We start from the raw sequence: 25,766 nt of genomic DNA, 5'->3' as shown, positions 1-25,766 counted from the left end.
ACAAGGACAATTGGAGCAGCCCAGGGAGACGTCGAGGGCCGAATAATTTTCTTATCAAGCATCCCCTTTATCTCTTGATCGATGAAAAGCTGTTTTTCAGGAGATACTCTATAGGCTTTTCGGCGGATGGGTACTTCATTAGTGGTTATGGACAGACTTTCCAACAGGCCAATGGACAAGTTATAAGTGCCTTGGGCTTGTGGAGATGTGATGGTGAGTTACAGCAGAGGAAGTTTGCACTGTCCTTGTATATAATGAGGGATGTTGATCTCATCCTATGTTCAAGATCACCACAGACAAATTCCAGATGAAATAAGAAAATCCATTCCTAAGATTATAGGCACAGTGAGATCAACATCCCTCATTATATACAAGGACAGTGCAAACTTCCTCTGCTGTAACTCACCATCACATCTCCACAAGCCCAAGGCACTTAGAACTTGTCCATTGGCCTGTTGGAAAGTCTGTCCACAACTAGAATCCAACTGTTCTCTGTGTTTCAATTGATTCCAACAAGATTCTTGCATTAGAGTCAGTGAACTCCCTGTGTCGATCATGGCCTGGAAATATCTTCCACGGATCACCATCGGTAGGACCACCATCTTCAAGTTGATCTGAGCAGGGGTGTGAACAGGTTGAATTACACGTGTGTTTGAGGGATTTGACTTTGTGTGAAAGTCTCTTTCAGTTTGGGTTTTCCGTTTCTGTATATCTGCGTTGGCCTGACTCCAATATTTCTTGGCTTCTTCCAGATCTCTTTCAATTTGAGTTCCAATCCTCACCAACTCACCTACTTCCTTGACAGTTCCTCTCAGGAGACCGGCGAGGCGAGGGTTGCAATTTCTTAAAATGGACTGGACTATCTCTTTCTCTGTCATCTCCTTTTTCCACCGTAAACACAGGGCTCTGTAATGATAGGCAAAATCACGTAGAGATTCTTTGGGACCTTGTTTCCTTTCCAACAACCGTTTAGCAGCTTCTGTTTCATAGTCGTCATTTAAGAAAGCTTGAAGAAAAGTTTGCTTAAATTGGTGCCACGTGAAGATGAATCGTCGTTCTGCTAGCCACCAATCCTTAGCTGTTCCCTTTAAAACTGAGGTGAGAGAAGCTAAAATCTCATATTCAGTAAGAGGTCTAAGAGCAAGATAATCTTCACAATGTTCAATAAATGAAATGGGGTCATTTTCTTCATCAGAGCCGAACTGTGGGAATTCAATTCTAACAGGAGGACGATATTGAGAACCATGACCACTATCTGGGTTGGCAGGTATAGGAGTCTGAATCTGAGCACTGAAAGGTCTGGGCTGTGGTAAGGTAGGAGTAAACATTGGAGGCACAATATGAGTAGATCTAAAGGGAGCTTGAGATTTTAATTTGGCATCAATTTGCTTATCTCTCCTTTTCAAACAATCCACTACTGACTTGCCCAAATCCTGAATACTCAACTCAAGAATGTTTTGGACTCTCACACTCTCTTTCTATTTTATAGTTTAATTTCTCCTCCAAAAAACGGCACTGATCATTAAACTCTGCATTTAGGCTGCATAAACTCACTTTTTGTACACAGTTGTGAAGGTCTTCTTCCAGAGTTGCAATACGACGGGTTATCTCATCCATTGACTGGGCCGAGAATTGAGGATCCAGTACATCAGGAGGTGGTGGTGGAGGAAGTGGAACGTCCAGCGGAGCCTCAGAGTCATTATCCTCTTCGGAGTTGATGTACAGTTCACTAAAAGTAGTAATGAGCTCTCTTACAGGATGTGGATCTCTTCGTGTACTAAAAGGTCCAGCGGTAAAATGTGGATTGGGTTCACCCTCATCCTCAATAACATCTGAAGAGACTGACATTTTACAGTATAATTTCCAAAACAAAATGTACAAAATATTCTCGAAATTCTTAACTTGCAAAGGGTCCCACGTTGGGTGCCATTCTATAACTGTCCCATCTGCTTAGAACTGATAAGTTACAAAAGAATAAAAAGGGGGGATCATATTTGCAAAATACCCTGGGAAAGATATAATATATTTCAAGAAATCAAACAAAGAGTAATGGAAAAAATTGTCAAAAGATCATAAACTCTTTTCAAACATATATTGATGCACAGACAGTATCTACATAGGCACATGCCAATCAATCACCAGCCAAACAAACTGTCCCAAGTAGCAATGATGATCCGTAGATGACCATAAGTGAATACTGGAGAATGAGTTAATGGAAAGAAGGACGTCAAAAGTCAATTTCCAGGGGGTGAGACCAAACTGGTTTGTAGGTTTAAGTGGTCACATAGATGTCCTTCCTTGGCTAATGGCATTTCTGCCTCCAAAGGGAATCAATGATATTGGTCCTCTGGCCAGTAATCCAGTAGGAACATAACAGCACAAAAATCCTCTACAAGAAAAAGAAATACAACAAATCACATCCTCATCCATAAACAAACACTCTATTTAACAGGGGCCTGTTTCAGAAAGGAGGTAAAGTGAAAACTCTGAGTATGTTAACCCTGAAATGAGGGAAACTCTGGGTTTTCTGTTTCAGAATGGGAGGTAAGTCAAACCTGAGAAAGCAGGGTAAGTCAAGCCCGTTTCTGAAAGAGAGGTAACATATACTCAGAGTCAGTTACCATGGTAACTTACTCTGTGAACCTAACCTGGTCGAGAGCAGGTTTACTTCCGTAAACCCAGAGTTTATTTCGGTCTCCTCCCCTTTTTTAAAGAGGAAGCGGTGTTTAAACACCTCATTCATTCTTTTGGTACATTTATTTATTGCTGTTTTTTTTCCCCAAGTTTTTTAATAAGATGAAGCCTATATAACTTCTTAACTGGCAACTGAAAATACAGTAGATTAGAGTTACATCATGTAGTTCTAAACAAATTCTACAGAATTAAACTGTGGCATTCACTGAAAATCACTGAACTGTGTTCATCTGTGCACCAGAATTTGGTGGACCTTCCTCCTGCTGTTCTTCCACACTCTGGGGACGGGGAGAGATAAGAATATCCGTTTATACTTAGATATAAACTTAGATTCTATAGGCTACTCCACATAAATAATGTGAAGAAATGTGGATGTGTAGATTGTTTTATGTGTATACACATAATATTAACATTTCCTCTGTAGGCCTCTCTGTGGCAGCAGAAGCTGTTTCTTCATCCCCATCGTCCAGTGAAGATGAGCATTTGGTTGAGCACATTTTATAATACTATTTGTCATAATTTCTGGTGTATTGAGTAGGCTACTTACAACTGTCTGGAGTTCTGTTGGGACAGGAGGCTCCAAAAGACAGGTATTACCATCTGAATCTGTTGGGAGCAACAAAAAACCCAACCCAAAGTAAAATATATGGAAATATCAAAAACAGCCTATATAAAAAATAACACATATGTAGACATCTTACATTTTATGAAGGCACTTGAATCTTTGGTAGTGACTGGCTCTGATGAAGTCACTCCAGGAATTCCCTCAGCCACTGGCCTTCCAGCATTCAGGCTCAGGGCCATCTCCATCTCCTCTGCATCTCCATCTCCTCTGCATCTCCATCTCCTCTCCATCTCCATCTCCATCTCCTCTCCATCTCCTCTGCATCTCCATCTCCTCTGCATATCCATCTCCTCTGCATCTCCATCTCCTCTGCATCTCCATCTCCTCTGCATCTCCATCTCCATCTCCTCTGCATCTTCATCTCCTCTGCATCTCCATCTCCTCTGCATCTCCATCTCCTCCGCATCTCCATCTCCTCTGCATCTCCATCTCCATCTCCTCTCCATCTCCATCTCCTCTGCATCTCCATCTCCTCTGCATCTCCATCTCCATCTCCTCTGCATCTCCATCTCCTCTGCATCTCCATCTCCTCTCCCTCTCCATCTCCTCTCCATCTCCTCTCCATCTCCTCTGCATCTCCATCTCCATCTCCTCTGCATCTCCTCTGCATCTCCATCTCCTCTGCATCTCCATCTCCATCTCCTCTGCATCTCCATCTCCATCTCCATCTCCTCTGCATCTCCATCTCCATCTCCTCCGCATCTCCATCTCCTCTGCATCTCCATCTCCATCTCCATCTCCTCTCCATCTCCTCTGCATCTCCTCTGCATCTCCATCTCCTCTGCATCTCCATCTCCATCTCCTCTGCATCTCCATCTCCATCTCCTCTGCATCTCCATCTCCTCTGCATCTCCATCTCCATTGCATCTCCATCTCCTCTGCATCTCCATCTCCATCTCCTCTGCATCTTCATCTCCATCTCCTCTGCATCTTCATCTCCATCTCCTCTGCATCTCCATCTCCATCTCCTCTGCATCTCCATCTCCTCTGCATCTCCATCTCCATCTCCTCTGCATCTCCATCTCCTCTGCATCTCCATCTCCTCTGCATCTCCATCTCCTCTGTATCTCCATCTCCTATGCATCTCCATCTCCTCTCCATCTCCTCTGCATCTCCATCTCCTCTGCATCTCCATCTCCTCTGCATCTCCATCTCCTCTGCATCTCCATCTCCTCTGCATCTCCATCTCCTCTGCATCTCCATCTCCTCTGCATCTCCATCTCCTCTGCATCTCCATCTCCTCTGCATCTCCATCTCCTCTGCATCTCCATCTCCTCTGCATCTCCATCTCCTCTGCATCTCCATCTCCTCTGCATCTCAATCTCCTCTGCATCTCAATCTCCTCCGCATCTCAATCTCCTCTGCATCTCCATCTCCTCTGCATCTCCATCTCCTCTGCATCTCAATCTCCTCTGTATCTCAATCTCCTCTGCATCTCCATCTCCATCTTTGTGAGCCTCTTCCTTCTTTCTGTTAGCTGAGTAGAAGTCAAATGAGATTGAACATTTAATTGTGCTAATTAGACCTATGTCAAAAATGCTGCTGCACTGCAAGACACTGGATGCTATTTAGTTATTTAATATGTCAAATGTTTGTAAAGTCAGGTAGCCTACATCCATGATTTGCTCAAGCCTTACCTGACTGAATTATGTTTTTATATTTCATTTTCAGCTGCTGTCATGTTCTTTTAATGCCTGCATGATTGCACCTACATGAAAATTAAAATTAGGTTGAACAACATACTGTTCTTCCAGTTTCACCTCTGATATTATAACAGTTGGGTAAGTTACTCTAAAATAGTTATTAATTACTAAGTACAAATGACATCTTCAACAGTGTAATTAGATTAATGTAATAATTACTATCTCTAGAAAGTATTGGTCTACTTATTACTAATTACTTTATAAATCCCATATCAACCTCAACCATTTGAACAATACAAAAAGAGACAGTAAACTGCACTTTTAATGCTTTCAAATTAACAATATACAATTACATGAATTATTCTTGAATTGACCAAAGTGTGTAGAGAGAGAAGGTTACATTAAAAATATACCTTTTAAAAATGTTAAATCCACTGTTGTTTTATACAGAATTGTTCTATAATCTATGCAGTATTTAATGCAATGACATCATTACAGAAGAATTAAGAGTAATCCCTTTAAATTACAGTATTTAGATTACTTGGTAATTACACCCAACACTGTATAACAGTAAATAAAATGTAAACTTACGCATTAACTCGAGCAACTATTTTCTACCAAACTAACTCTCTCGATCGCCGCTGCTGCCCTGTTGCTTAAAAAAATGTTTGCGTTCTGCTGGTGAGAAATATGCAGACCTCTTTTTGTCTGGCGCTGTTACCATGGTGACTCATAATATCTGCGCTCCATTGATAATGGCTTTTTATAGTTGTGGTGCACGTGCTTAACTCAGAGTCAGTCAACTTAGAGTTGATTGAACTTACTCATTTCAGCTGTTCTTAAACCGAAAACTCAGAGTTTCCCATCTCAGGGTAAGTCAACTCAGAGTTCAAGTTTTAACTTAGAGTTGGTTGAACCTCCTTATTGAAACAGGCCCCGTGTCTCCAACTACATCAAAGATATCCAAAAAAAACAAAACATGATATAACCTCACTTACGTTTGGGCAGCAAACAAATAGTTTCCCAAAACAGGATTTTTCAAAGACAGTGGTCAACAGCATGTGGCAAATCACACTGGGTATAATTCTCCTTCTGCTACTTCCCCTTTTAAATCTGAACATGGAGTGCCTATAGTGACCCCTAGTGGCTTGGATGAACATAGCCCCCAAATAAGCCAAAAGATAGCCTGACTTGTAACAGGCTATGACTGTTACACTTGTAAATTATCTCATCATAGTCCAAAAATATGCAAGATTCCTTTCAGCGTAGACAGATCCAGTGATCAGAGATTCAGAGGTTTTGCATAAGTCCGTAACTCATGCTAATGTTAGCCTTTATGTCATTTATTTCCAAACTGAAAATTTGTTTTTCATGCAACTAAAATAATCAGTAGGTCTTGATTTGATAAATAAAACTAATTCATGAACCTTTTAGCTTGTTTTGTCTGTGTAGCTAGAATATGACGTTTCAAGGTTATTTTTAACTATGTGACATTTATTAATGCTGTTGACTGAGCTAAACTTGTTTTAAACCTTTTTGTGTAAACACACAGGTGTCAAAAGTTTCTAGTATTTAAGAGAATTTAATTAATTTGAAAGTAGGCTATCTAATGCTCACCAAGTCAGCATTTATTTGATAAAAAAGAGGAAATGTTGTGAAATACTTTTATACTTTAACTGTTTTCTGTTTGAATTAGGCCTATGTTTTAAAATGTAATCAATCCCTGTGATGCAAAGTAGCTTTTTCAGCAACCACAAAAATATGAAGCAGCAGAACTATTTTTATCATTGATAATAATCAGAATTACTGAGCAGCAAATCATTATATTAGAATGATTTCTGAAAGATCATGTGACACTGAAGACTGGAGTAATAATATTTTACAATATATTTAAGTAGAAAACATTTTAAATTGTAAACATATTCTCAAACACAATATTACTTTAAATGCTATTATATTAGTCATATTTTACTGAATTTTTACTGTATCGATCAAATAAATGCATCCTTAGTGACCATACCAGACTGTGTGTGTGTGTGTGTGTGTGTGTGTGTGTGTGTGTGTGTGTGTGTGTGTGTGTGTGTGTGTGTGTGTGTGTGTGTGTGTGTGTGTGTGTGTGTGTGTGTGTGTGTGTGTGTGTGTGTGTGTTCATTCATTTTTCTATTCTTTTTCCCCATAGGGAAAAAAAGTCTTCAGTAAGAGTAGCCAAGAAGCAAATCATCCAGCTACAAGGTGACACACTTTCATTTAACACTTCAATATGTGTTGTATTCCGACTACCCGAAGTGATAAGATAAAATAAAAATCTGCATCAAAATTTATAGACAAGACAAGTAGTTTGTTTAGGCATGGTTTGTAAGGAATTACAAACCTGCGCACATAAACGCACATAACTATAGATTAAATTCTTAATGCGTAAGTGAACGCCATCAGCGTCTATCACAGGTTCACGTTTAAAGTCTGTTTAGAGAGAGCGGTGTCGTCTTAGCGGCCCCTAATTTAATAACAAACTATCATTTAGACGGAAGTGAATCAATCAAAACTAACTTTAGCTGGAAAAAACATTTTTCAAGAGCCACTATAAAACCAAACCAATCTCTGTTACCTTAAATTATATGTTTATCTCTGTAAAGCTGCTTTGAAACAATCCACATTGTTAAAAGCGCTATATAAATGAGGATGACTTGACTTGACTTGCCAAGCGAGCAACTGTTCGAATAAACAAGTCACAGGAAAAGTGATCAAAAGGAGCACATCCACTAAGACATGCCAGAAACCTAACTAAATGCAAAAAAAAGCTACGAAAGTGAACATTTCATCCGATGTCCCCTTTAAGATACTGTATGTACTTAAGTAAGAATAGGCCTAGTTTTATGATCTCAAACAATTTCTAAATTATGATGTTTAGACCATTGGTCATACCATATGTATACACTTTTTTCCCAATTTAATTTTCAAATTATTCCCAATTTTGTTTTTAGAAAATGGAATACTATGGTGCAAGTACACGTACTACACGGCGATGAATCAAAACAAAAGTGCAAGAACATTTAATGAGCCTGGCTGTGGATGCTTTGGAAGTTCTTGATGAAACTGTGCAGCAAAGAATGAATGATGGGGTTTTGATCAGGATTTTGACAATGATACATTGGATCAACTGAATTTGACACTGGATAGTGATGAAACAAATGACTCATTTCAAGATACTGACGAAGAGGAAATAGAGCCTCAGCTTGACATGAAGACAAAATTGGCTGAATGGGCAGCTAGTCGGAATATCTCTCAGTCTGCTTTGTCAGAATTACTTCAGATACTTATAGTGGAAGGTCTTAATTTACCTAAAGATCCAAGAACACTTATGTCTACTTTAAAGGACTGTGAAGTCAAAAAAATGGGAAGTGGGAGTTATTATCATTTTGGCCTTTGTAACGCAATATGTGCAGAGCTGACCAATGCACAGGATGAACTCACAGACACATTAACTCTCAGGCTAAATGTTGATGGAATACCGCTTTTCAGAAGCTCCAATATACAGTTGTGGCCCATACTTGGTAAAATTAAGGAGCTACCTGGATCAAACGTGTTTATGATAAGTCTCTATGCTGGCCCATCTAAACCTCCATCAGTTCATGAGTACATGAAAGATGTTGTTGAGGAATTTAAAAAACTCACAAAGGAAGGCTTGTACTTCAATGAGAAACATTACTGTGTTCCCCTGCCTGATGCATTTATATGTGATGCTCCAGCAAGAGCTTTTCTTAAATGTATAAAAGGTCACTAAAGTGACAGCTCTTGTGAACGTTGTGTGCAGTCTGGTGTTTATTTAAATGGAAAAATAGTGCACCCAGACATGGAAACAGCCCTCAGAACAGATGCCCAGTTTGATGAAATGATAGATGAGGAACATCCACGTGATGTATCACCTCTTCAGGAGTTGGGAGTTGGATTAGTTACATCTTTTGTTCTTGATTATATGCATTTAGTGTGCTTAGGAATTGTCCGTAAACTTGTTTCACTGTGGGTCAAGGGACCCTTGACATGTAGAATTTCATCTAGTGTTCTTTCAGTTGTATCTGAAAACCTGCAATTACTTAGGCAAAATTTGCAGAGGAATTTCTCAAGAAAGCCACGGTCACTTTACGAATATAGCCACTGGAAGGCTACAGAATTAAGGCAGTTTTTGTTATACACGGGCCCTGTTGTGTTGTTTAATACATTTCCTAAACGTATATATAGAAACTTTTTAGTCTTATCAGTTGCCATGAGAATTCTTTTTAGTCCGGATCTGTGCACTAACTATTGTGATTATGCTGAAAACTTGCTGAAATGTTTTGTAACTATTTTTGCCGAAATCTATGGGAATGAATGTCTTGTATATAACACACATGGTCTGGTATATTTGGCACAAGATGCTCGTAAATATGGTGCTCTTGACTCTGTATCATGCTTTCCATTCGAAAACTACTTGGGACAATTGAAAAGGATGGTTAGGAGGCCTCAAAATCCGGTTGAGCAAATTGTGATACGTGTTGGTGAGAGACAAACTTTTAACAGACACACAAAAGGAATATGTGAAGAACAGTTTAAACAGCCGCATTTCTCTGGTCCAACTCCACCAGGATTTTCCACATGCACACAGTTTAAGCAATGCCAATACAAAGGAATGATCATCAGCTGCTCTCCAGGAAACAACTGCTTTGAAATTGATAACAGAGTTTCCCTCGTTAGAAATGTTTTGGTCTCTCCAGCAGCAGACATTTTTGCAGTATGTGAGTTTTTTAATGCAGGGACTTGTTTTTTTGATTATCCTATCAATTCTTCAAGCTTGGGAATTACTGTCGTCTCAGGACTTACTGGCCAGTTATTTGTTGTTCCAGTGGCACAACTTTCAAAAAAACTTGTTCTTCTGCCAATGACTGATGTGTATTTGGCTTTGCCACAGCTGCATGATTACTGACTCCATATTTTCATGGTTCAGAATGTCCCATTTTAGTGTTGTGGAGTTCACTGATGAATTTACAGCCGATGAAAGGACTGTCATTGATGTCATCCCTACAAGCTGGATTACTGGACCCAAAAGAGATGAATGTTTTTGGCCTACTGGTAGAACTCTCTGTATCAGCAAGGCTGTAAAAAAACAAATAACTCCTGGAGCAGACTGGGCAAAGTATAGCATACGCATTATAGGAAATGCAGGTAACATGAAAGGATCATTTGCTTGAAAAGATTCCAGACGGTAAGCTTTTTTTCTCCCTAAATGTTTTTTATTTTATTTTACAGAAACATATGCTGCTGCAAGAGCTAAACTTAGCAGGGCCGAGGACACCTCAGATTTACAAACCGACACTGAAATGCCGAAGAAGCGCAAAAGATTGTAAGTAAAAACTTGTTTTTTTAAGTGATGCCAGAATGTTAGGAGCTATACAGACTTGGCCTGCCAAAATATTCACAAAAAGTTACTGTTTTCTACAGAGCCCTTTGCAAAAGTTTGCAACATGTTACAGTGTACAGATTATGTATGCTATAACCTATTTCCTTTGTGCACCACTGCCATTTTATTATAAAGAAAACGAGAGTATAGATTCGGACGGATTATTAAAAAGATCTATTTGCTCAAATTTTGGCTTTCTTTAGGGCAGTATATCTCCAATATTACGCCAGGTTAATGTCCGCTTTAAATTTACTGCTTTACAAGAAAGGCGGATATATCTTTAATAATTCATGCACATCTATGCTCTAGTCTATAGGTTATAGCATACATAATCCGGACACTGTAACACGTGCGCACGAGAAACTATTGCATGCTCACATGAGACGTTTCTCATGAGCACAAGAAAGGTTAAAAATTTTAGAAACCAGACTGTAAATTGTGGTTTTAAACTACTCTTTATTGTCAGAACTTACTGAACAACAAATAAAAAACTTGCTACAAGCTGTAATAAAAATTTTATGAAAATGTAATGACAGAATTATTCAAAACATCGACATACCTTCTGTTTACTTAAATTTATTTTGTGCTAACTAAGAGTTGGTAGAAAGTGCCTTACATGTTTGTGCTGGTAAATATATGAAAATTTAGATTTTTTTACTGAAATGTTGTCATGGTTGTCAAAAACAGGACGGAAGCAATCGCAGGTCAAACTCAGTTCTTTATTGAACAGTGAAAAGCACGACAGGAACACGGGTGTGGACAGATGATGCAGGGACCTCGATGGTCGAAGACGAACCCGTGAAGTGCAGTGGAAACCCAAACGACAATCCAACGAAGAGATGACGACGAATCCAACAGGAACACCACACGGAGAGACAAACATCCAACGAATCCAACAGGAACACCACCCGGAGAGACAACATCCACGAATCCAACAGGAATACCACACGGAGAGACAACATCCAACGATCTGACAAAGGAGATGAGAGAACTGTGAGAATATATGGTGAGATGAGTTCGGCTGCAGCTGGTGATGTGATGACGATCAGCTGGAGCGGATCAAGGAATGACACTCATTCACGCCCACTACACACGTGCTTTCATACAACAACATAAACACGAGACGAGAAGGAAGCAATGAACTTGTATACCGTGACAGTACCCCCTCTCCTAGGAACGCCTCCTGGCGTTCCCAGACTCCCTTACCTGTCGATTGAAATCATCGATCAGAGAGTGATCCAGGATGTCTCTAGCCGGAACCCAACTTCTCTCCTCCGGACCGTAACCTTCCCAGTCCACCAAGTACTGAAATCCACGTCCCCTCCTTCTAGAATCCAGAATGCGATTTACCGAATAGGTGGTCTCCCCATCTACGAGACGCGGCGGGGGGGGAACCGGGACTGGCGGATTAATGCGAGCATGAAACACGGGCTTGATTTTTGAAACATGGAAAACGGGGTGAACCCTCCTGTACGCTGGAGGTAAACTAAGGCGGACTGTCACCGGACTAATGATCTTGGTGACAGTGAACGGGCCAATGAATTTGGGGGCAAGCTTATTAGAGACGGATCGGAGAGGAATGTTCTTAGTTGAAAGCCACACTTTTTGACCAACGACGTATACGGGAGGCTTTGACCGGTGGCGACCACTTGGAGTAGAGCCTCACGGGCTCTAGTCCAAGTGCGGTGACACCTCTGGATTAAGGCGTGAGCGGAGGGGACCGCGACCTCGGATTCCAGACTAGGAAAAATAGGTGGCTGGTAACCTAAACTACACTCAAACGGAGATAGGCCCGTAGCCGACACTGGTAACGTATTGTGGGCGTACTCCACCATGGAAATCTGTTGACTCCAAGAGGAAGGATTCTTAGAAACCAAACATCGCAACACCCTTTCCAGATCTTGGTTGGCTCTCTCGGTCTGACCATTGCTCTGGGGATGGAACCCTGAGGACAGACTAACCGTCGCCCCCAGTAACTTACAAAATTCTTGCCAAAATTTGGACACAAACTGGGGTCCTCTGTCAGAGACCACGTCCATCGGGAGGCCATGTAAGCGAAAGACGTGGTCAATGACTGTCAACGCTGTCTCTTTAGCTGAGGGTAATTTGGGTAAGGGAATGAAATGAGCCGCCTTCGAGAACCGGTCCACCACAGTCAAAACGACTGTGTTGCCCTGGGAGGGCGGGAGGGCGGTGACAAAATCTAGAGCGATATGGGACCAGGGTCTCGAAGGGACAGGCAGCGGTTGAAGGAGCCCATCAGGCGGACGATTGGAAGTCTTACCAGTGGCACAGACCGAGCAAGCCAAAACAAAACTGTGGATGTCACGAGCCATAAGTGGCCACCAAAATCGTTGCTTGACTAAAAACTTAGTACGATTAACTCCTGGATGACAAGCCACGTTGGAGCAATGACCCCACTGTATAACGTCGGACCGTAATCCCTCCGGCACAAATAAGCGATTCGGTGGGCAACCGGGCGGAGGCATTACCCCTTCTAAGGCCGTCTTGACCTTCGATTCGATCTCCCATACGAGTGTGGAAACAAATAGGGTTTCCGGTAAAATGCACTCGGGAGTAGACGGGCGTTCGGAACGATCAAAAATGCGAGATAAAGAGTCGGGTTTGATGTTCTTAGAACCCGGGCGGTGGAGAGAGAAAAATCAAAACAACCGAAAAAAAGTGCCCACCGAGCCTGCCTGGAGTTCAATCTTTTGGCGGTTCTGATGTACTCTAGATTCTTGTGATCGGTCCAGACGATAAAAGGAACCCCCGCACCTTCTAACCAATGACGCCATTCCTCCAACGCTAACTTGACTGCCAACAACTCCCTGTTACCAATGTCGTAATTGCGTTCGGCTGAGGATAAACGATGAGAAAAAAACGCGCAAGGATGCATCTTATCGTCTGCGGGCGAACGCTGGGACAGGACTGCTCCTACCCCCACCTCTGACGCGTCGACCTCCACCACGAACTGACGTGAAGAATCAGGGGCAACGAGGATGGGAGCTGAAACAAAGCGGCTCTTGAGTTTGGCAAACACAGCCTCGGCTGTATCTGACCACCTGAACGGAGTTCTGGGGGAGGTCAAGGCAGTCAGAGGTGCGGCTAGTTGGCTGAAGTTGCGAATGAAACGCCGATAGAAGTTGGCGAACCCCAGAAACCTCTGCAGGGCCTTACGGGAATCTGGACTTGGCCACTCTACCACAGCCTTAACCTTCTCAGGGTCCACACGCATTCCCTCAGACGAAATGATGTATCCTAGAAAAGGAACAGACTGTGCATGAAAATCGCATTTCTCCGCCTTGACAAAAAGCCCATTCTCTAGCAACCTCTGAAGCACTCGTCGAACGTGTTGCACGTGTTCCTGGAGAGACGAGGAAAATATCAATTTGTCATCCAGGTAAACATATATGAACTGATCTATCATGTCTCGCAACACGTCATTGACCAGTGCCTGGAAGACTGCTGGGGAGTTGGACAGCCCGAAAGGCATGACCAAGTATTCAAAGTGCCCCCTGGGGGTGTTAAAGGCAGTCTTCCATTCATCCCCCTCCCTAATGCGAACCAGATGATAAGTGTTACGCAAGTCCAATTTCGTGAAAACGGACGCTCCCTGCAACCTCTCGAAGGCTGAAGACATTAACGGCAAAGAATAAGTATTCTTTACCGTGATGTTATTCAGCCCCCGGTAGTCAATACAAGGTCGCAGAGACCCGTCCTTCTTTCCCACAAAAAAGAACCCCGCCCCCGCCGGAGAAGAGGAAGGACGGATGAAACTGGTTGCCAGAGAATCAGAAATATATTTCTCCATAGCCTCCCTCTCCGGATTGGAAAGCGAATATAACTTGCCCTTAGGCGGAGACTTACCTGGCAGTAAATCTATGGCACAGTCATAGGGACGATGCGGAGGAAGAGAAGCAGCCCGAGACTTACTGAACACTTCCTTCAGATCATGGTACTCCTCGGGCACGTTAGACAAGTCCCCTGCCTCCTCCTGTAACACAAAAACAGGCACAGACGGACAAGCAGACATCAGACAAGACTTATGACATTCCTTGCTCCACTCCAGAATAGCTCTTTGCTGCCAGTCCACACGAGGGTTGTGATGAATGAGCCAGGGGTGTCCAAGAACTACAGGTGCCAGGGGGGAATCCAGTATATAAAAAAAATAGTTTCTGAGTGATTGCCTGAGGTGATGAGTGTGATGTTTTCGGTGATGAGCGAGATGATGGGAAGTTCTTGACCATTTAATGCGTGTACTGCAATCCTCTGTGTGAGTGGTTTAAGGGGAATCTGAAGTCTATGTGCAAAAGTACTGTCCATAAAATTACCCTCAGCCCCGGAGTCCAGAAGTGCTTGACAGTCGTGCTGGTGAATTGACCATCTCAGTCTTACCGGAAGGAGGGTAGATGTGGATGAGGTCTTCTCGGCGGAGATCCCACCCGATAGTAGCCTCATACTTACTATCGGGCTTGGCCTTTTACCGGGCAGTTGTAGGCAAAGTGTCCCGAACCTCCACAGTATAGGCAGAGGCCCTGGGAGCTCCGCCTTTCCCTCTCCTCCCGGGAAAGCCGAGCTCGACCCACCTGCATGGGTTCGTGATCGAAGACTGGGCTGACCACGTCCCTGCCACTGGACCGTTGACCCTCTGCTCCAGCTGGAGACCGAATGGACGGTGTTCTTCCCCCGACTCTGGTGATGCGAGCGTCCACCCTCAGAGCAAGCTCGATGAGTCCATTCAGCGTCGTGGGGAGGTCCAGGGCGTAGATCTCCCTCTGGACGCGGTCAGCCAACCCATGCAGGAACATGTCCCACTGCGCCGCCTCGTTCCACTGGCTTTCGGCCGCCAGGGTGCGGAACTCGATCGAATAGTCCGAGACCGACCTGTCACCCTGACGGAGGTCGGCCAACACCCTGGCAGCCTCTCTCCCCGCGACGGCCCGATCGAACACCCGTCTCATCTCTGAGGAGAGTGCCTGGAACGAGGCACAGCAAGGGTCTTGATTTTCCCACACCGCTGTCCCCCATAACTCCGCCTTTCCGGTCAACAGAGTAATGACAAATGCCACCTTGGCTGGCTCATTATTGAAAGTTCTCGGTTGCAGTGCGAAATGCGGAACGGACGGAAGCAATCGCAGGTCAAACTCAGTTCTTTATTGAACAGTGAAAAGCACGACAGGAACACGGGTGTGGACAGATGACGCAGGGACCTCGATGGTCGAAGACGAACCCGTGAAGTGCAGTGGAAACCCAAACGACAATCCAACGAAGAGATGACGACGAATCCAACAGGAACACCACACGGAGAGACAAACATCCAACGAATCCAACAGGAACACCACACGGAGAGACAACATCCACGAATCCAACAGGAACACCACACGTAGAGACAACATCCAACGATCTGACAAAGGAGATGAGAGAACTGTGAGAATATATGGTGAGATGAGATCGGCTGCAGCTGGTGATGTGATGACGATCAGCTGGAGCGGATCAAGGAATGACACTCATTCACGCCCACTACACACGTGCTTTCATACAACAACATAAACACGAGACGAGAAGGAAGCAATGAACTTGTATACCGTGACAAATGTACCTTTAATGTCAACTGCTTAAGGTTTAAGAACCCCAATTTTACAGATTTTTCTGATTCAAATATCTTTTTAGGCCAAATAGAACGTTTTTTTCTGACACAAGTGAAGAATCAGACACTGTTAGTGAGGGCGAACAACCACCCACCCCACCCGGCCAACTCAAAAACATCAGCATCACCAGCAGACCTGACAGCCAGAGATTCACTGTTACAGGACCATCAAACACCGGACCAGCCGCACAGAGATTCCCTCCTACAGGACCATCAAACACCGGACCAGCCGCACAGAGATTCCCTCCTACAGGACCATCAAACACCGGACCAGCCGCACAGAGATTCCCTCCTACAGTACCATCAAACACCGGACCAGCCGCACAGAGATTCCCTCCTACAGGACCATCAAACACCGGACCAGCCGCACAGAGATTCCCTCCTACAGGACCATCAAACACCGGACCAGCCGCACAGAGATTCCCTCCTACAGGACCATCAAACACCGGACCAGCCGCACAGAGATTCCCTCCTACAGGACCATCAAACACCGGACCAGCCGCACAGAGATTCCCTCCTGCAGGACCATCAAACACCGGACCAGCCGCACAGAGATTCCCTCCTACAGGACCATCAAACACCGGACCAGCCGCACAGAGATTCCCTCCTACAGGACCATCAAACACCGGACCAGCCGCACAGAGATTCCCTCCTACAGGACCATCAAACACCGGACCAGCCGCACAGAGATTCCCTCCTACAGGACCATCAAATACCGGACCAGCCGCACAGAGATTCCCTCCTACAGGACCATCAAACACCGGACCAGCCGCACAGAGATTCCCTCCTACAGGACCATCAAACACCGGACCAGCCGCACAGAGATTCCCTCCTACAGGACCATCAAACACCGGACCAGCCGCACAGAGCTTCCCTCCTACAGGACCATCAAACACCGGACCAGCCGCACAGAGATTCCCTCCTACAGGACCATCAAACACCGGACCAGCCGCACAGAGATTCCCTCCTACAGGACCATCAAACACCGGACCAGCCGCACAGAGATTCCCTCCTACAGGACCAGCCGCACAGAGATTCCCTCCTACAGGACCATCAAACACCGGACCAGCCGCACAGAGATTCCCTCCTACAGGATCATCAAACACCGGACCAGCCGCACAGAGATTCCCTCCTACAGGACCATCAAACACCGGACCAGCCGCACAGAGATTCCCTCCTACAGGACCATCAAACACCGGACCTGCCGCACAGGGATTCACTGCTGCAGGACCTGTCGGTCAGAGAATCGCCACCACCGATTATGCTATGTTCGTCAAGCTTTTAACACTCCTGGAGGAAGTGAAAGAGACTCAGCGAGTGCATAGCAACATGTTGAATGCTTTGCTTAAGCAGCCCAACCATGAGTCATTGCCCAATGTTCCTGAAGAAGCTGTCTTCCCTCTAACAACAACAGAAGAAGTGGAAGCTATGAATGAAAAGTTGCTTGACCCAAGATTCATGTCTAGTGTTGTAGGTTCATGATCAGTGTGCATGTTGCTTGTTACGCAGCTTGTTAAGCTGACTTACGCATATCATCTACAAATCATTCTGTCTGTTTGTACTTAGGTTGCAATGGTTGCAGATGTTGGTGGTTCTTCACTGGATGATGCAACAAAATGATGATGAGATTCCTAATTTAAAATGAAGTGGCAATCCAGTGCAGTCTGTTTGGCCGTCATGGCAAGAAGAGATTTAGAGATCTGCGCCTTTTTGAGGTCATATACGGTAAGTGTTTTATTGTTGTACTCCTATGCATAAGTCAAGTGAATTTCATTTGTGTAATACTTTTAACAATTCACACGCTAGTGCTGCATGATTAATCATATTTTAATCATGTTCATAATTTGGAATTAATATTAGGAATTTTGTGTGTAAACTTTTATGCAGGTGGATTGAAGAATTCATTGACCAGAGAAGTCAACCAGAAACAGGCAGAAAAGGCTCTCACCAAATGGTTCACTGGTGCTAGAGACAGGGGTGGAAACAGAGCCATTAGAGGACAACAGGAGAAAAGACCATCTCAAGTACAGTGAGAATTTTTTGTGCTGTTTTTAAGCCCAAGTATTTTAAAGGAACACGCCGACTTTTTGGGACTTTAGCTTATTCACCGTATCCCCCAGAGTAAGATAAGTCCATACATACCCTTTTCATCTCCGTGCGTACCGTAACTCTGTCTGACGCACCCACCGCTAGCCTAGCTTAGCACAAAGACTAGAGATAAATGGCTCCAGCTAGCATACTGCTCCCAATAAGTGACAAAGTAACGCCAACATTTTCCTATTTACATCTTGTGATTTGTATAGTCACAGCGTGCACAAATAAAATTTCTTAGAATATAGTTCCCAGTATGTATACGGTTAGAAGATGGCTGTGTCTCATGTGACCTTGTTATTTGTACACGCAGTGACTATACACATCACAACATGTAAATAGGAAATGTTGGCATAATTTTGTCACTTATTGGGAGCAGTATGTTAGCTGGAGCCGTTTACCTCTAGTCTTTGTGCTAAGCTAGGCTAGCGGTGGGTGCGTCAGACAGAGTTACGGCACGCACAGAGATGAAAGGGTGGGTATGGACTTATCTTACTCTGGGGGATACGGTGAAGGAGCTAAAGTCCCAAAAGTCAGCGTGTTCCTTTAAAGGGTTATTTCACCGTCGTTGCACACACGCAAGACCTTCGCTCATCTTCTGAAAATTATTTTGTTCAAATGTGATTTTTGAGGATTTTATTTAAAAAAAAACATGTATTTGAAATTTTTATAAAATATTAAAGTGTAATAAAACATTTTGACATACTGAACCTTTGCAGTTTTTTTTATTTCATTTTTCAAATTGCACCTTTCATGTTTTTTGATGTTATAGATGAATGAACAGTGGAATATTTTACCTGAAAACTGACATTTCCCAAACTGAAATAATGTTAATTTTATCAGCTATCTATTCTAAACAAATAAATTCATCACATAAATACATAAGGTAAATTACAAATTTTAACTTTTAACTGCTTTGAAACAATCTGTATTGTAGAAAGCACTATATAAATGAAGGTGACTTGACAATCAAGCATAAAACGTATAATTAATACATAATTACACTTTCTAGGCCAGATGCATCATAAACCTCATCCAGTACCCAATGAAAAACCCATACTGGGCATACATCACATGTGGGCTTCATAAAGTGGGGGCAGTATGTTGCCCATGTATGTTGCCCAGCTGGGCCCCACATAAGCCCCATTCAGATTCTATATGAGATTTATGTGGGCTAATCAAGGTGGGGCCATTGTACAACCTGTGGACAAACCCATCTGGGGCCCATATTCAAAGCCCATATTGGGCCCACATTGGCCCCACCCTGTAATGTTGGCTGGGATATAGCCTATTGCTGATTTTGACACTTTAGGCTATTCAAGTTGTCCGTGTTTGCGATGAAATGTAGCCTCATTAAACTGTGAACCTCTTATCTCCCCCGATCAGTTTGTAACAGTTTTTACTTATTGTCAAATTCTGTGATGGCACCACGGATTCTTCCGTGACCGTACCACGGAATATTCAGTCGTCGCCACAGATTGTTTCACCTTCACTGGACGATATAGCCTATTGCTGATTTTGACACTTTAGGCTATTAAGTTGTCTGTGTTTGCGATGTTGCCTAATTAAACTGTGAACATATTATCTCCCCCGATCAGTTTGTAACACTTTTCCTTATTGTCAAATTCTGTGATGGCACCACGGATTCTTCCGTGACGGGACACACGGATAACCGGATAACTAGAGGCAGGCTTGATCAATCAAACTCCCCATCCATCATCTTGTGTAAATAATATTTGGACTAATTTACATTTTTTTTTTATGTTTACTCAATTGACAGATAGGCATATACAGACAACGAAAAAAAAATGATAAAGACTAATTATAAATTAATGTTAAATCGGACGAGTCTGTTGCCATGACGGCGACCCCACTTTCGCGGTTTTTCCGTCATTGCGAGGATCCTATCCTGAAATCCGTCTGATAACGTTATTGTTTTTCCATCTTTTGTGTAAACAAAATGAAAAAATAATTTTGTACCTGGCTTTATCATATGTATATGTTCAGATTTATGTTACCGAAAATATATATGCAAAATTGCGCATATTTAATGAGATAATTCCTACTTTGCATAATTAAACATACACATTTCAAAAACTTATAATACACTGTTTTTATATACTTAATTGTGTAATTAATCAACTGAGGAAGTTTCATGGTGATATCTATCATATTAAAAGTTTACCCTATTCACCTGTAGTGTCTCGCATTAATGTGGACATTATATTTTTTTCTCAGAGATACTGTATATCTAATTATGCTTTCTTGTCTGTTCTACAGATTATTTGCTGTTTTACATATTATCTCCATTGCTCTATCTCTATCGTTTAAAAAAACAAAGGCACTTTTAAGAGTCTTCATATCTGTATTGTGTGTCTATTGTCTGTATTTTTGTATCGTATCACCATGTCAGAAAACCACCCAGGAGTCTTTGAAGATCCCAATGAGGCCAGGGTGAGAAATTTTGATAACTTTACACCCATATCTATGTCAAATAACTTTTGGTATTACATATTGTTTGTTTGTTGTTGTTGCTGTTGAGGTATGATGTTCTAGACATTTAATGTATATTGAAATAGTGTAGTATTTTATATCTTGTAGTTTTTGATTTGTGTTTTTTATTGTTACTTACTAAAAAAGCGTCCATCAAACATAACCATAAATTAGCCATCAAAGTCTGATATTCAGATGTTTGGAGTAAATCCAGTGTCTTACTAAAACTGTATTATAACTGAACCAGGACAAAGTCATGTTTGTGACAGACATTATGCCTTCTGTCTGGTTTACAAAATCAAAACATGTCAAAAGGTGGAGGGCTCAAGAAGACATGCACAGAGTGCAAAAATACAATTTTTAATGGCTTCAAGAAGTGCCCTATGTGCAAGGCCCCACAGCCTAAAAATGTGCGCCTAAACAAAAAGATTGAAAAATTCGAGAGAAAAAAAAAGATATGGGTTGCCAACACAAAAAAAAATCAGGTGACCTCACATTTGTGGGACGATGCCATCATTTTGGTAAGTAACTTTTGTTGTCCTGTCACCATAGTCCAGTTATTTTGGGGTACTGGGGAGACTTTCTGGTTTTGACTGAGACAAGATAATGCATTAACATATTTATGAAAGCTATTTATTCAATAGCTTTAGCATCTTAACTGTACTCTACTGTCATTGAAAAACGTTGCAAACAGACCAAAGACTCTCAGGATCACTTAGCCTGCAGTACTTTAAGATACATTCAGCAACAACCCACAAAGGGCTTCTGGGATCCTCTGGGATGTTGAATACAGCTATTCCTTGTGATGTTCCAAAAGTCTGCTTCTACCCTAAGTATTTCTTGTTGACCTGCATTTGTGTCCCAGCTTTGTGATAAGCAGACAAAGATCCATACACAGCCACACCAAAGCACTTGTAATTGTTTTTAATGTTTTTTTTTAAATGTTTTTTTTTAATCTTTAAATAGAGAAGCTGCACGCAGTCGGCTGGAGGCCTTTGCTCCTGGTGGAATATCCACAAAAGAAGGCCAAAATGATCTTGCCTAAAAGATAAAGTGTTGGGCAAAAGTGCACAGACCTGTGTGCAAAACATTTATGAAATTTTTAAAATGATGGTTGAAGGTAAGACTATATTTATATACTATAAACTTTATATATGTATTTTTTTATATATATTATTATTTAGGGGTAGATGGTGTTAAGCAATGATTGGAAATAGTAAGGGCAACTGTGCTTCTCTGATTATATGAGGCATGTGGATTTTGTATTATTTTGCCTTAGCTTTCACATTTTGACCTAATTGTGTATAGTACATTTTTTGTGTTTGTATTCTTGTAGTGAATACAGAACAGGCAACAGACAGTAGCCATGAGCCTGAGGAGGCTACTGTCACTCTAAATTTTGAGATAACCCCATTAAGAGAACAAGGTGCGTTTGGCCCAGATTTTGTGCCTTCACTTTATTGTGTTCTCTGAGATTTTTGTGAAAATATGCTTTAGCAGCAGATGTCTTTTCACTACACCTATTTAAACTTTAATAAGACACAATGTCACCATCTCTCCACTCATCCTCAGATTCAGTAGCCACAATATCCGTGGACCAGGGGGCTGGGACTGTGGCTGATTTTAACAAACCTCCTACTGGACAAGGTCTTAAGCTCTTCAGGTTTATTTATGTTCTTTCACAAAATTCACAAAGAATTTCATTTTAGCACAAAATAATTCCTAAATGATGTTAAAATTTCCTCATTAGGGCTTAGCGCAATTTTTTTTCTCCTAAAATGTTGAGATACTTTCATCCCTAAGATTCTTTGTGAATACAGACCCTAATTGTACTGTATATTATGTAATCTGTGAATACACTTTAGAGAGACAACATCTTCTTTGCACTCATTCTCATCCTCAGATTTGACAAGCGGCATGAGTTTGGACCAGGGGGCTGGGACTGAGGATGGTCCAGAATGGTTGCTTAGCCCTCCTCCTACAGTACAAGGTTTTACAGTGTCCTGAGTACTTCCAACCATAGCCCTGTTATTTGAGGTCACTGTATGCTGTCAGTGGGAACAAGAACGAGAGAATTTGGTACAACATAGACCAAACAGAGAACAGGAACTTTATGCTGAATGGTACCATGAGAAATTAAACTAAAAGTGAGCTCTAGTTTGGATGTTTATTACGTGGGAGCTCTTATCACTATGGCTCTTAACAACCACTATGTGTGGAGAGACTCGAACTCTTATATCATATACAAGAGAAGCTCTGGTTTTGCTCTCACCTCGATCAGTGAATCTAAATCCGTTGGTGGGCATACCGGAGGAGCTGAAACGGAATCCACATCAACGCCGGAGATCCCGCAAAAGGGGCAGACGAGGGGGAGTTTTACAGCGTCTCAGACGGAGGTCAAACAGGCCGCCTCTCCCTTCCATTATTTTCGGGAATGTAAGATCACTCAGAACCAAGATGGAGGAACTCCGTATCAACGCCAGATCGTGCTTCGAATACAGGGACTCAAGTGTAATGGCGTTCACAGAAACTTGGCTTCATAAGGAAATCCCCAGTTCACTTATGGAGATTGAAGGCTTCTCATTAATTCGAGCGGATAGAGGGGAGTCTTCGGAAAAAGTCAGAGGTGGAGGAGTCTGTGTGTACGTGAGTAATGAATGGTGCACACAATATACTGTGAAGGAAATCGGCTGCACTACTGACGCCGAATACCTCTGTCTCAGTCTAAGACCTTTTTATCTCCCGAGGGAATTTGGCAACGTAATACTGTGTGTAGTGTATATTCCTCCAAGTGCTAACGCATCCAGAGCTGCCTTAAGTATATCTGACTGTATTCAAAAACAGCTACAGCGAACTCCTGGAGCTCCAGTCCTTGTCTTTGGCGATTTTAATCACTGCAAACTTGAGCCATATCTACCAGGATTTTTTCAATGTGTTAAATCTGCTACCAGGAACAAAAATGTTCTGGATAAATGTTATGGCAACATTAAGGATGCCTATAAGGCAGAAATTAAACCTCCTTTATCCACGTCTGACCACAATATAGTTCATTTAATACCAACATATAGAACTGTTTTAAAAAGAAACAAACCTTTGGTCAAGACAGTAACTATGTGGGAAGAAGGAGATGTAGAGACACTAAAGGGGTGTTTTTTAAGTACGGACTGGTCAGTATTTCATGATATCGATTTGAATACAGCTACTGAGACGACTACGGACTATATTCGCTTCTGTGTGGATACAATAATCCCAAAAAAGGAGATAATGGTGTTTCCTAATAATAAGCCTCACATAACAAAAGAGGTGAAAGCTTGCATCAATAGGAAAAAAGCAGCTTTTCGGAATAAGGACCGGATTGAGATAAAAGTCGTCCAAGAGGAACTGAATAAATTATTATGGGAAGCTAGGAAGCGTAAAAAGGACTATATTGAACAAAACTTCTCATCTATGAACAACAAAAAACTGTGGAACTCATTACGAACTATTTCGAACATGGATTCCAAAAAACAACGTTTCATTACTACTGATGATTTTAAGAAAGCAAATGAGTTGAATTACTTCTTTGCAAGGTTTGATAATAATGACCCTGTTAAGGAATGTGAAGAGTTTTTACTAAATGTTGATTGTGCAATGGGTTTAAGAATAATTGTGGATCCCCAAGAAGTTACTGCACTTTTTCGGAAAACTTGCACTAAGAAATCAATGGGACCAGACGGTATCTCAGCTTATCTCTTGCGGGAATGTGCAGAAGAATTAACCCCAGCTTGGTGTCCAATTTTCCAGCAATCGCTAGACAATCATACGGTTCCTTCGTTATGGAAAAAGACTATCATTACACCAGTTCCTAAAAAAACAGGCGCTGCTGATAATAATGATTTTAGACCAATTGCTATAACTTCTGTAATTATGAAATGTTTGGAGAAGTTTGTGATATCAAGACTGAGATGTGAAGTAAATTCATTATTAGATCCATTTCAATTTGCCTATACAGTGGGAAGAGGGACTATCGATGCTGTTAATACTATCACTCATTTGACTCTTCAACATCTAGAATCCTCCAATGCCTATGTACGATTGCTCTTTATAGATTTTAGGTCTGCTTTTAATACGCTTCAGCCGCAGGTACTTCTGAGTAAGCTTGGAAAGAGTGATGTTAACCCTTTTATTATTAAGTGGATTTTCTCTTTCTTAACCAAACGCACTCAAATTGTAAAAGTAAATAATACACTCTCTGATCCCATACCAATTAGTATTGGTGCGCCTCAAGGTTGCGTATGCTCTCCCTTTTTGTTTACTTTATATACAAATGACTGTTTTAGTATAAATAGGAATAATTATATAATCAAATATTCTGATGACACAGTAATATTGAGTCTTTTGGCGAAAGATCATGATATATCAGTGTATCTGTCTGAAATTGAGAATTTTGTGCGGTGGTGCAATGTAAATCATCTCATCGTAAATGCATCAAAAACTAAAGAAATGATAATAGATCCAAAAAAATTAGGTGATTACAGCCCAGTCATCATCAATGATAATGTCATTGATCAGGTGGATACCTGTAAGTATCTAGGTGTGGTTATTGATTGTTCATTCACTTGGAAAGCTCACATTGATTACGTCGCCTCAAAATTCCAACAACGCTTGTATTTTTTAAGAAAACTTAGGCTGTTTGGTGTAAATCAGAGAATTATGCAATTATTTTATTATGCCGTTTTAGGTAGTCTTTTAAATTATGGCATGGAAATCTGGTATGGCAATCTTTCGGTTCAATTAAAATCACAGATTGCTCGTCTTGTGAGAATTGCAATGAAGGTTATGGGTATAAGGGAATACTCATCACTTCAATCAATTTATGAATCGTTGGTTTTAAAAAATGCACAGACAATAGTAGGTGATAACAGCCATGTTTTATTTCCAATGTATGAGTTGCTGCCTTCAGGGAGACGGTATAGAGTACCATTGTGTAAGAGTAACCGTTATAAAAAATCCTTTATTCCCCTATCAACTAACATGTTAAATAGCAAGATGCAGTAATGTAGGTCAATAGTTTCTGTGTGTGCATTTGTTATTTGTTATGTTATATGTATACTGTACTAATGCAGCCTCGAGTCCATTTGCTGTATGTATGTGGTGTAT

The 25,766-nt window shown here is 41.8% G+C and overlaps 3 long non-coding RNA genes across 3 annotated transcripts; all 3 read left to right on the top strand.

Annotated features, from left to right (window-relative positions):
- Nucleotides 1-9,897: 9,897 nt before the first annotated feature.
- LOC143742556 (uncharacterized) lies at nucleotides 9,898-16,176 on the top strand. The gene is made up of 3 exons (XR_013205472.1): nucleotides 9,898-10,158; nucleotides 10,243-10,336; nucleotides 16,067-16,176. It is a non-coding gene; the product is annotated as an uncharacterized LOC143742556 (long non-coding RNA).
- An 887-nt stretch (nucleotides 16,177-17,063) lies between these two features.
- On the top strand, nucleotides 17,064-18,233 carry LOC143742530 (uncharacterized). The gene is made up of 3 exons (XR_013205444.1): nucleotides 17,064-17,513; nucleotides 17,610-17,782; nucleotides 17,942-18,233. It is a non-coding gene; the product is annotated as an uncharacterized LOC143742530 (long non-coding RNA).
- Nucleotides 18,234-21,677: 3,444 nt separating this feature from the next.
- On the top strand, nucleotides 21,678-22,621 carry LOC143742531 (uncharacterized). Its single transcript, XR_013205445.1, has 4 exons — nucleotides 21,678-21,747; nucleotides 21,964-22,053; nucleotides 22,200-22,290; nucleotides 22,531-22,621. It is a non-coding gene; the product is annotated as an uncharacterized LOC143742531 (long non-coding RNA).
- Nucleotides 22,622-25,766: the final 3,145 nt, after the last annotated feature.

This window comes from Siphateles boraxobius, unplaced genomic scaffold, assembly GCF_051911475.1.
Source record: "Siphateles boraxobius isolate OS27281-9 unplaced genomic scaffold, OSU_SipBor_1 19, whole genome shotgun sequence".
Classification (NCBI taxonomy): domain Eukaryota; kingdom Metazoa; phylum Chordata; class Actinopteri; order Cypriniformes; family Leuciscidae; genus Siphateles; species Siphateles boraxobius.
Note: the sequence above shows the minus strand (reverse complement) of the source record. Positions and strands in the feature narration are given on the sequence as shown.